This window comes from Cornus florida, unplaced genomic scaffold, assembly GCF_030987335.1.
Source record: "Cornus florida cultivar Cherokee Brave unplaced genomic scaffold, ASM3098733v1 CherokeeBrave_3.0.0_Hap2_Chr05, whole genome shotgun sequence".
NCBI classification, from domain to species: domain Eukaryota; kingdom Viridiplantae; phylum Streptophyta; class Magnoliopsida; order Cornales; family Cornaceae; genus Cornus; species Cornus florida.
Window position 1 is genome coordinate 75,007,605 of NW_026775575.1, and position 13,396 is coordinate 75,021,000.

At 35.2% G+C, this 13,396-nt stretch overlaps 1 pseudogene; it reads right to left on the reverse strand.

The window, feature by feature from the left end:
• On the reverse strand, positions 1 to 9,033 carry LOC132306891 (alanine--tRNA ligase-like; annotated as a pseudogene).
• Positions 9,034 to 13,396: the final 4,363 nt, after the last annotated feature.

The following is a 13,396-nucleotide window of genomic DNA, read 5'->3' on the forward strand; positions in this document are numbered from 1 at the left end:
ATGCAAGATACAACCACCCTAAAAAATGAAGTGACTTTTATCTTAGCCTCTGTTAATAATCCAAAACATTAATGAGACTCAAAGAAACCCTAGTTGTAATGCACGAATTGAGAGGGGGAGGGAGGGAGACAAGGGATGGGGGTGGGGCGGAATTTGTAGCTTCTAATGATGAATATTAGAGGTAAGTATATATATCTACTCTTAATCTAATACTAAATCTTACAAGCAAATGTAGCGGCTCTTATTAGGTTTTAAATCAACTAAATTAAACTTTTGTGAGTGGATTATTTTTATTCTTGTTTTAGGATATAAACCAGATTCAATTGTAAAGCAAATTACAAATCCACGCAATTTAATTTCAATCTTGTTCACTATCTAAATTGACTAGAGATTTCAATTTACTTTTTGATTTTTGTAATATGAACATCTAATTTGTCAAGTGAATTAATTAGGTGTTTGCAACAATGTTGATTATTCAAATTGATTTGAGATTTATTGCATTCTAGTTTTCGATTTGTACAATCCATCATAATAATTATATTTATTATAGTTTTAAACTTCGATGCTTGGTTATGATTATGTATCAATTAAATTGTTGGAGATTTGGTGGCATGTAAGCAACTTTTGCTACACGCATATTCCACCAACCACCAACACTTTTAAATGCTTGCACTTGTCTCCTTTCTCTGGTACCCCAGCACAAACAGGAGCCTTCTGTGCAGTTTCATCTGTGCTGAAAACCATAACTGCCATCCCCTGTCCATCTACCAAGCATACAGTGAGGGGAAAACTCATAGACATAAGAATAAGATAAGAAAGAATGTAGCACCAAGTTGGTCAACTGGGAAGCTAAAAGCAGTTAACAACCTTGTGCTCCATTACTCTAACAACTGCTTCGCGGATTGCAGCAGTGTCTGAACCAACAAATATCCACATGTGAGATGCACAAGGCCTTTCCATTAGAACCAGCCGATTCGGCCATCTGAATTGCAAGCTTGACAGATTTCTGTATATTCTCTTCCGCAATCTTCTTTTTCGCTTTTATTACCTGATTCTGATCGAATAAACAAACTTACTATCATTAGTACCCATAGGCAGAACTCCAGAAGAGTATTCATAAATCAGAGATGACAAATTTTCCTGTTCAGCATAAGTACAATACCTGAAGAACAGAAATTTTGGCCTTAAGATCAACTTTCTTGGCTGCAGGAATAGTCGCTGATTCCACGCGACCATTTAAACAAGTTACTTTCTGGAAAGAGAGGAGGAAATTTAGCCGACTGAAAAACATACTGGAGCATAAAAACTTTCAAATTTAACAAATGATAATCCCTTAAAAGAAACAATTAAGTTCTGTTTCGAATTCAACAAAATTCCTAGCAACAATTGTTGACAATTTACATAACCAATCTGTTTAAAGCACAAAGATTCTAATTTTTTTATTATAGCAATTCCATAAGAGATGTGGCTACACTAGCTTATGCATCGTGTTGCTCAAGGTAAACGCCCTAAACTTTACTCATTTATGCTTAGGATTCATGTTTGTATTAAACCTGATGAAAGGTTTACGATGGCTGTAAGGCTACCTAACGCAACCCTCCCCCATCCTTTTCTCATGTTTGGGACCAGCTTTGTAAAGGTAAGGTAGTAAACATGTCACAGGCGGTTGAATGAAAAGATGAGTGGGTACATTGTGGAAAGTATAAAGACTGGCACTGAGAAGAAGGAATACTGCTAACTGGGTAAAGTAGATGTGCAAAAACAGACAATGAAAGCACTGTTTATAAAATATTGGTGCTAGTAGTAAATGCAATAGAAAAAGACACAGTACGCTGGCTCCAGAAAAGGAAAATTAATAAAGAATATATCTCCTAAACAGATCCAGTTTTGAAACACGCGATTTAGTTTTCTAAAGAAGAAATTACAAAAAGTGATATTGATTGACAAAATGTTATAAAATCAGAACCAACCTGTTCCAGCAAGCTTCCTTTTCTGCCTTGGATGCCTCGTTTATTTCATGCTAAAGAGAGAGTGCAAATTCCATGGCCTTAAAAGCACAATCTGTTGTAACAGCAGTTACTCTACGGATTCCCTTAGCAATTCCCTCCTCAGATAGAAGAGCAAATGCCTTGGCCTCTCTTGTATTTGATATGTGAGTTCCTAAACAGATCCACAACTTCAGCTTCAATTTAAATTTACAGGAAAAGGTCCAATAAGAGGGATCAGAGTTAAGAAGATATAAACCTCCACAAAGCTCTGCAGAAATTGAAAGCCACTCTTCATTTTCTGGATCAGCCAAGAGATCCTCCACTTTTTGACCAACTGCAACAATCCTGACTGGGTCAGGATAGACCTACAACAAAAAAAGCAAAAAAATAAATATATTGAAGAAAGCTTGTAACTTAGCACAGTTCTGCTATTTGCTGCGTCTACACTCATAACCAACTCCAAAATATAATGATGACAGAACTGAAGCAGCTTACTTCTCCAAAAACAGCTCGTAAACCATTTATATGCTTAGCATCAGCCAGCAATGCCTCCTTCGCAAATACATCCAGTTCAGCTTTGATTTGATCATTAACGATGGACTCAATTTTTCTCAATTCAACAGGTTTGACAGGCTTGGCTGTTCAAAATTCAGAAGAATTCAGAATTTATTTTGGCCAAACCGCCAAAACACTAGTCTAACTATATATAACCTTACCATGAGAGAAATCAAATCTCAATTTTTCAGGAAGAACTATGGATCCCTTCTGATCAATGTGATTACCAAGTACTTCCTGCACTCATTTCAAGAGTATTTAGAGAACCAATCCACAAATGAATCAAGAAAAGAATTAAGATTGGAAGCTCAGCGCAATATCATTTTGGAATTACCCTGAGGGCAAAATTCAACATGTGTGTACAGGTGTGGTTAGGAGCAATGAGCTTACGCCTCTCATAGTCAACCTGCAAATGTCATTACAGAAGTAACTACAGTTCAAGCAATCATATCTTATACTTACGCAACCGAGTATAAATGTAAGCATGTATTGAAGCAAAAGTCTAGTATTAGAAGGAATTTTACCTTACAAATTACTTTATCACCCACAACGAACCTGCCGGACTCACCAGCAAAAGAACCAATATGAACAACGAAGCCTCCATAAATTTGAACATTACTAACTTTAAATGATCCAAAGGGGCATTCGAGTGATCCAGTATCAAATATCTATAACCCCACAAACTATGTCAGATATAAACAACTTTTCTTAAAATGAAACAATGATGCAAATCATTACATAAATAAAATTTGGAAATTACACAGCAAGATTCCGGACCTAAAAGCATTAAACATATTTTTTCGAATAACATTAAGTAAAATGAATTAGATAATTCAAAAAGTGGGTAGTATTCAATAATGACACAATATATTTGAGACTCCAATGTGTCTATAAGAAAAGAAAATAAAAAAAAAATGTGGTGATACATTTTCAACTGAGCACAGAAGTTCTATAATCAAGGATAATAAATATGATGTTCTTGTACATATGGTTGCATTCCCAAGTTCCAAGTCAAAAATTCAAGTTGGTATAATTTCATCTTCAGTGGCAAGTTCTAACTGTGTTTCTAATACAAGGTTATAGAATTTAGGCTTCCTCAATCACAGAAAACAAGAGATCACTCTATGTTCTAACTGCAGAAGAGGGAATATTTTTCTCAGAAGAGGAAGTGGAACAAAGCGATTGGCTAGAGCATTTTACATGACTCAAATCGTGGTTTTGAATGCAAGATCGCACTCACAATTCAATTATAACTATTCGAATTTTAAACTTTTTAAGTATTTCTGAACAAGTTAATATGATTTTAAAACAATGTCAGCTAAAATATTTCTTGAAAACCACCAAAGTGTACAAATATCATATCTATTGTGAATATCCAAGTGCATCTGAACTCTTCTGTCATGAAATTCACGTATACCTAAGAGAAAATTCAGATGAAAAGATTTCACAAATAAAATATTCAAGATGTTTATATTATATATTGTTGAATATTGTGGCTCAATCATGGGTGATGATTGAGCCACAATATTCAACAAATGCTTCAGCACAAAATCCCTTAGACAACCCAGCATTGAAAAGCATACAACGAGCTCTTTCCAAGAGAGTTCTATTCATGCATTCTGCTACACCATTCCGTTGTGGAGTTTTTGGAACTGTATGGTGTCTGACAATGCCTTCATTACTGTAGAACTCGTCAAACTCTCCTGAGCAAAATTCTAAACCATTATCTGTTCTGAGACGTTTGATCTTCTTTCCAGTCTGCTTTTCAATCATGGCCTTCCACTACTTAAACTTAAGGAACACTTCATTTTTGCTTTAAGATATAGATCCAGACTTTCCTGGAGAAGTCATTAATGAAAGTCAACATATATCGAGAACCACCAAGAAAGGGAATTCTGGACGGACCCCAAAGATTTGAATGAATGTAATCAACAGTGCCCTTGGTCCTGTGAACAGCTGTATTGAACTTGAGTCTTTTCTGCTTGCCAAAGACATAATGCTCACAAAAGTCCAGCTTTCCCATCTTTTGTCCACCTAGCAAACCTCGTTTGCTCAATTCTGTCAAACCTCTCACTCATATGCCCTAAACGCATATGCCATAGATAGGTAGTTTCTGAATCTTGATCAACTGAAGAAGATACTGAAGCAGCGCCTGTCACAGTACTGCCCTGCAAAAAATAGAGGCCTTTTCTCTGTTTTCCCTTAAGCATAGTAAGAGCACCTTTAGAAACTCTCAAAACTCCACCTTCAGCTGAAAACTTGTAACCATTAAAGTCAAGAGTACCAAGAGAAATCAAATTCGTTTTCAAATCTGGAACATGCCGAACATCAGTTAAAGTTCTAACAATACCATCATGCATCTTAATTTGGATTGTGCCTATGCCAACAGTCTTATAGGGATTGTCGTTCCCCATTAAGACAGTACCACCATCAACAGAACGGTAAGTAGAAAACCAGTCCCTATTGCGACACATATGATAGGAACAACCAGAATCAAGAACCCATTCACTACTAGAGTGACAATCACTGACAGAAACTGAAAGAACACGACATCCGAGAAATATTTTGAGGAGTTTTTTTGAGATGTCGACCAAATATGAAATTGAAAAATAAGAAGAAAGATAAAAAGATAAATCCACTAGTAATTCTTCTGATGTTTACCAGTTTGTTATGAAAAAAGATTGAATAGGAGTTTTGAGAACAAAATAGAAAATTAATGACAAGAAAAAATAGCGCACACAAACGAGACAAGGATTTACGTAGTTCAGCTGTGCCTACATCCACGGGGAGAAGACAGAACTATATTTCACTATAGAAATATAGAGATACAAGGTTAAGTGGCTCACACCCAAAAACCCAATTACACCCAAGACTCTCTCACACTTCCACTTTCTATATTGAGTAAACATTCTCAATTGTTGGATGCTTTGAACCAAGGAGATCAAGGCTATTTATAGCCAAAATGTCATCACTGTTCGTTGACTTGGAGACCAAGCAAAGGTTGACTTGCTGATCACAATTCTTGGAGGCCAAGTTGATGATGAAATGAGTGATGCACTTGCTAATGTCATAGGTGATGATTGAGCCACAATATTCAACAAATGCTTCCATTTGATTTTTGGTCAAATATATTGCACTTTGACTGTCACAATAAATAACAGTTGAGCACTGCTGCAAACCCAAAACACTAACCAAACCTCTCAACCAAATGGCTTCCTTCACTGCTTCAATGGCCGCCACATATTCTGCTTCTGTAGTAGAGAGAGCAACTACGGATTGCAAAGTTGCTTTCCAACTAACTGCACAACCTGAGAGAGTAAAGACGTATCCTGTCAGAGATCTTCTTCTATCTAGATTACCAGCGTAGTCAGAGTCCACAAAACCAACAACATTGATGTCAATTATCATTTTATTCGGGATGTCATATCAGAAGGAATTATTACATTGAAGAAAATTGGCACAGCTGAAAATCCGGCGAATATGATGACAAAGTCCATTCCGGCTCTCAAGTTCAAGCATTGCTTGGACTCGGTTGGTATTCTCAAATGTTGAAATTGCCCTTAGGGGCTTAGTGGAGAAGACAGTTTGGTTTAGCAGAGATACAGTGACTCATTTGAATTTTCGCTAAAGTGGAGATTTGTTGAATATTGTGGCTCAATCATCACCCATGACATCAGTAAGTGCATCACCCATTTCATCATCACCTTGGCCTCTAAGAATTGTGATCAACAAGCCAACCTTTGCTTGGTCTCCAATTCCACGAACAGTGATAACATTTTGGCTATAAATAGTCTTTATCTCCATGGTTCAAAGCATCTAACAATTAAGAGTGTTTACTCAATATAGAAAGTGAAAGTTTGAGAGAGTTTTGGGTGTAATTGGGTTTTTGGGTGTGAGCCACTTAGCCTTGTATCTCTATATTTCTATAGTGAATTATAGTTCTGTCTTCTCCCCGTTGACGTAAGCACAACCGAACCACGTAAATCCTTATCTCGTTTGTGTGCGCTATTTTATTTTTTTCTTATCATTTATTTTTTCTCTTGTTCTTATAAACTCCTATTCGATCCTTATTTTCATAACATATATTATGCACCGGAAAATGTTAAAATCTAAGCCCTGATTTCAGGAAGAAAAAAAAAATGCAGATTTTTCACAATATAAGTGGGCAGGGAAACCCAAAAACACAAATAACTTGTTCAACTTTTTTGTCTCATCATTAGAAGCATTCAGCTCCTCGCAAAAGAAAATCACGTCTTTCCTTGAGAATTAACTCCCTCCAGCATTCTCCACCTTAAAAACTTTGAAACAGTGAAATATCTTACTATTTCTAACAGCACTTTCCCCCTTCAAACCAATAAAGAAATTGTACAGATTTTAGTATGAAGAGCTAGTAGCACCATACAGAAAATTTTGTCAGATCCAGAGCGCACTATCATTTCTTTGTTTCTGGGTTTACAGATATTTAGAAGAGCCATTTTGTTCAGCCTTTAATTAAAAAGGACAAACAATTTAACCGAAGGGTATCATACTAGAAATTTCCCACCTGAAACACATTTTTTTTTAAACCCCACCCGAAACTGAAGTCACTGAGTTTTCTAATATTCAGTTATTGACAATGAATTTATGGAATTATCAACTTTGTACGCGTGCATACTTCGTAATTCAATGGAAAGAGATATTTACTAGAGATAAATATAAGATAGTATTTTCACATGCAGAATTCTATTAGGAAGCAGTAAGAAACATATTGGAATAGAAGTTAGTTCCCAACCACAGAAAGCTGATCGTGCCTTCTATATGAGATAATGTACCAAAAGCTACCAGTTTTATGATTTTCTCAGTACCATTATCCAACCCAATAAACCAGAACAATACAACTTTTAAACATCCAAGCCACTTCTAAATACAATACACTCATGATAACAAATGCATATATCTTAACATTTAGGTCAAACCATCTTAGTTGAAAAAGTCGAGCATAAAAGCTTAAGTGCTGATGACAATATGACCAAGCTAATCATGTCACAGTGCACATGGTACCATTTAACAAACATCACAACTCTAAAGTGGATCCCCATTAATCAACACTATTAGGTAGAGACCTAACATATAAATGTCCTCAAACTCGAACTTCTATTCTCACGTTTAGCAGCCTGCGCTTTTACCATCACACAAGCATATAAATCATTAAACAAAGATTTAGGCTAACCTGAAACCATGTAAACTTGTAAGTGTCATTTGTAGCAGCAACCCTTCTCTTGTGCAATATAGAGGTGGCATCAGCATCCATGACGATTGTACCACCAGCTTGCTGCAAAGAAATTATTTTAGTACATAATATGGCACTGACATTCACAAATTCATGTCAAAGCCTCTCTCTCTCTCTCTCAATCAATCAATCAATCAATATATATATATATATATATATATATATTTACAAAGGCTCTCTCAATCAATATATATAGTTAAAGAGGGGTGTATAACCGTGACTTCCTTTTATGATAAATATAGAAATGAAATAGAAAAACCAAGGAAAAAACCTGCTACCTTATTCTGAGCATTCCTTGATCTTTCCCTTGCCTCATTCATAGCAATATTAAAACCCTCAACATCAACTACCAAGCCTCTTTCTTCCGCCATCAACTGGTAGAAAAAAGCCATGAGAAGTCGAATTTATACAGCACGGTATTAAAAGTAAACAAAGTAGTAGTCCATGCACCTGTGTCAGATCTAGTGGAAATCCATGTGGGTCCCACAAGACAAATTCATCCTGCAACCAAGCAGATACTAGCGTCAACTAATTAAATTTTGAATTTCATAAAATCCCGGAGTTCAATAAAACTGCCTCATCTTGGCAAATAGGTAAAGACAATCTTCCCTGCCAAGCAAGAGTGGGGAGCACAGGAATTAAACCTACACATTGTTCCACTGGCTATATTTCTTTGGCCAAGAGATCTCTTGACAAAATTATTCTGACAGATCATTTCATTATTAAACTACAGAAGAAGGAAAATCAATGCACGACCCATGTGAGGTTGCTAAATAATGACAACTAGAGTTTTCAAAACCAAAATCACAGGCAAGGCATATAATCCTCCCCCCACCCCAACCCTTCCACCCAAGAAGAAAATGACAAAAAAAAAAGGGTCTTGTTTGCTCAATTTGTTTGATTTTAAAATTTTGTTATGGTTCCTAACCAATTACCAAGCAACCAGCATACAAACATAAAAATGCAGAAATATAAAGAGCAAGAGAAAGACACTGCAATTGAAAGACACTATAATTAAAATGTGGAAACCCAATTGGGAAAAAAACACGGGGACTACCAATAAGAATTGTGATTGACTTATCTTGGACGCTCGGTGCTCTCTACTTCCAGTGCCTTTAAAATTACCAGCCACACTGATCCATGCCAACGCACTCACCACGTGATGATCTGCTTCTCGAAGTGGTAGTTTAGACAATTCTTGTTGTTGAACGATTATGGCTTCTACAAAGGTAGCTTGATCAACTGATAATCCTAGTAGTTTGACTTCAAAGAGAACTCACACAAACTAATCACACAATAACCCCACAGGATTGGCCTAGCGGGTGAGAACTTGGGCCCTGGTGCCTCATGAAGCATCAGGTCTCAGGTTCGAGCCTCTGGGGAAACAAATTCCGTGGAGGGGGGCTGTGTGAGTATCAACTAGGAAAAAATAAAACTAATCACACAATGTGCATGTGAAAAAGCTCAAGGCTGCAGGAAAAAAAAATATTTGGAGATAGCTCAACCAAATATAAAACTTGTGAAAAGTTTTTGAGAGCTAAAGCAGATGGGAAAAGATTAGAAAAACATTAGGATATATTCCTCAGTTTGGTAGCAATCCAAGTTGACTTCAAACTAAAAACACAAATCCCTTTCCATTTCAAAGTCCATGTACCAGTGCAAAGAAAACATGCACTGGTACATGTTCTGTACTACCAAAATGCGTATCAGTGCAAGTAGTATTTCATGGAACCTTTCCCAATCTGCTCTAGTATTTCATACTTCTCCATTTTAAGTGTTTACGGCCTATCACTCCCTGTTTGATGCCTTTCAAAAAGCTTCAATTGTAGCATCAACTTAAGTTACAAAGATCATATCAACATATCTGCAGATACATTATCAAACAAGAAAGAACATTGAGGCACAGAAAAATATATTTATAAAAATATCAAAAACACCACACTAAAAATTGAAAAAAAAATAATAATAATAAAAATAAAAAGGAGATGAGAGTTAGGCACACTTGAAAAACACATCATCATCATCCAAACAATCATGTAGCACTCTAAACTAGAAAAGAGTGGTGACCAGATCCTGCACCAGAAGTGGACATCACAGAAGTCAATAAAAAAAGCGAGAGTAACTTCTGATTGCCCAGAGAGAAAGCATGCATGCTAGGACAAGAAGGGCCCACCATGGCCTATAACTAAAAAAATCATGCCACAGACTTAAAATAGACGCCTAAAGGCTCCACTGGTAAAATCAAGCTTCACCAACTCCCATACTGATGTGGACCAGATGAGAGAAGAAATGGTTACCTAAGGTAATGCTATTTTTTATTTTTAAGTTGGATGGTGTTCGAGATGCCTTTGTGTGGACGACCAAGATGTTATCCTTCCATGATGCTCCAATGTAAGGAAGTTCATCATGTAGAATCATTTAACTCATCCTATAAAAATAAGTATTTTCCACAATAAGAGAATCCAAGAATCCCAGTGAATCCCATGGTATTGTCCTTTTCTTTATAGCCCAAGGAACTGAGGTAGTCTGGCTGCCGATGACATCTAACAAAAGTTAGAGAAATCTACTATTTTAAGCTAGCCTAAAAGGCTAAAACTGCAAAGCTAACACGTGTCTGGATTTGAAAAATCGGTAGCTTTCTTCATTATAGCATGCGCACATTTAAACTTGTTATGTGCAGTAAAAGGATTAAGTTAGTTTAATAGCAATATTAATTTAAGAGTTTTTTTTATGACCTACAAATATCCAACAAGGAAGTATGTGTCTAAAATAATGAATATCCTTCATTTTCAAAAAAGTTTATGTCCTATTTATCCCAAAAAAATGTAGTCCACATTCACACCAACAATGCAACACATAAATTTGCTAGATGATTTGAACTCAAAATTATCATTAATTTTTCTATCATATTAGTGACATGCTTGTAGTATTCTGTCAACGCCATACAATATCTATAACATGTTATGCAACAGAATCTATGTACTTTTAGATTTTTAGCCTTTTTAAGGCTTTACAGCTCAAATACACATGGCAAATGAAAAGGATACCAAAATATATGTACTTTAAGGAATATATTTATATCATACACGTAAAGCATAATAAGAGCAATACTTTCGATAATCCTCTGACATATCTCGTGATAAATCCCAATTTTTTATCGACATTAAAATTCCATCCAAATTTTATGCAACATATCCATGCAATACATGTATATCACGACACTTTGCAAAGTATCTACAATAACTTTGGGTTTTTTTTTTCATCTCGTAAATATTTTATTTTATATTTTAAAGATGTTTGATATAATAGCATCACAACAAATTCTGATATTTTATCCCATGAAAGTGAATTTGAAGCACATACAGTCTAAATGAGACGTCAAAACAGAAAAAATGACTGCATTAACAATTTGTTTGGGAAACCCATGAAAATTGAACCAAGTCTATCCTTCTGCATAGAATTCGAACTGATTCCTTCGGTTTTCTGAAGCTCCAAAATTAGTGATTAATTTTAAAATAGAGTAGGATCCAAATGAATATCTCGCAGCTATTTTCCTTGATGTTCCCTCTCATCTCTATAAAAGCAAAAGGGAAAGAAAGAATAAAGGAAAAAGAAAGTCTAAGAATCAGAATCTTTTTAATTTCCAGTATTTGAACAGAATCCTCCAATTGATCAAGAAAGAAAGAGATGAAGTCTAAAACTCTGAGCCCTGAATGTCTTAATTTCCATTATTTGAAAACTGAAAGACAAAACCCTCCAGTAGTTTTTATCTGGGTACAACTCTTTTCTAAGTCCGGTTTTTGCAGGTTAATTAAAAAAAAAAATGATGTATAGTATTTTCCCATGAATTCAACATATTTTATGCATTTGGCAGTTTCTCAGCAAACAAACAGAGGGTAAGTGACATTGCCCCCTTCGTACACAATTAATTTATCTGTCTGAATGAAGCCCAACTACAATGAGAAAATTAAGCTCAAAACATCAACTTAATTAAACTTTGACCAATATGAAACAATAACGAAAGCTAAAATGTAATATGTATATAATGAATCCCATTATCTACACAAATCTGGATAAACCCCAAATCAAACCCAAATAGTGCGAACAATTTGTACATCACACGGAGAAACTACCACCAAAAACCTAAAAAATTGCAATAATTCTAGAAATTCTTGTTGAACTAAGCTCAGTGTAACGAAATAACAGAAGAGCAAACAAAGAGGGCTACAACTACGAGCACTAACAACAACCCCAAAGAAAGAGCTCAAGAAAAATACGAACTTTCCAGCCAAAAAGGAAAATGAAGAGCAAGAAAGTGGTGGAAAATGAGAAAGAAAGTACCTTAGATCCGGTGAGATAGTTGTGCAGTAGTAGAAACCGAACAGTAGATCTCCAACTCCGTTTTAGATAAAGTGACTGGTAAAAGATTCACGAGACTTCATGGATGTATATAAAATGAACTTATATTACAAACCATATGGCAAAAAGCTTTTCTACTGTGTTATATTTTAATAATTTATTCATGTCAGTGACTGAGTGAGAGGAAAGTTAGAGAGAGCGCCAAAAAAACAATTAGAAAGAAAGCAAAAGCCATGTGAAAGAGAGAGAATTCAAACTTGCAAAATACGGAGTACCATAAGAGACATATAGGTCAAATAGCCTTAAATGGTTGTAAATTCATTTGATGATGCCACAAACTCTGAACACTTAGACACCTTCAAATACGTCTACACAGTGTGTATATATATCCTAATCCTAATTGATATTCCCATATTCCACCGTGAATTGTTTAGACAAACTTTAGACCTAATATTTAAGAAAATATTAGGACTAAGTTCTTATATGAGGCCACCCTCAAATTATTATCCATTTGAATCAATGCCCTTGAAGTTAATAGTATAATTATTTCATTGACCTGTTCAAAAATTATAAATAATTTCTATTTATTTCAATGTTTAGTTCATATTTAGGGAATGATATCCCAACCACTTGATCAATACATTGTACAAATCTTCTTTCCCTTCAGGAAAAAAAAAAAAAAAAAAAAAAAAAAATTTGTTTTATTTATATTACAAAATGTAATGACATTTTTCATATGTTATTAAAATATAATCAACTCAAAAAGATTATATTAATTCTAGATTAGTCCAACTCCGTTTTACCCACACATATTAAAGCCCAACAAATCTAAGGCACCGGACAGACCATGTTCGGATAATGGATTTGTATCCAAGTTTGTTTAGGTTCCTTTTCTTTATAAAATTTTGTGTAACTTACTAGAGACGGAATGATTGTGAAAAATAAATATGAAATAATACCTAAAGATCAAGATGAATAGGTTCAACTTTTCCTTTTATTTGATTTTTGCCAAATTTAATTTTTACTAAAATAAAAACTAATTATTAACCCACAAGCAAAAATAAAAGTGCAAATAATGAACAGTGTGGTTACCAACTGTCAACGTTCTTGTCTGGGTGCCACTGCAAAGCAAGCTTCTTGTAAGCCCGCTAAATCTCCGATATAGATGCAGTCTTTGAAACACGAAGTTTCCTTTTCTGAAGCAATCAATTGATCTGGATCTTTT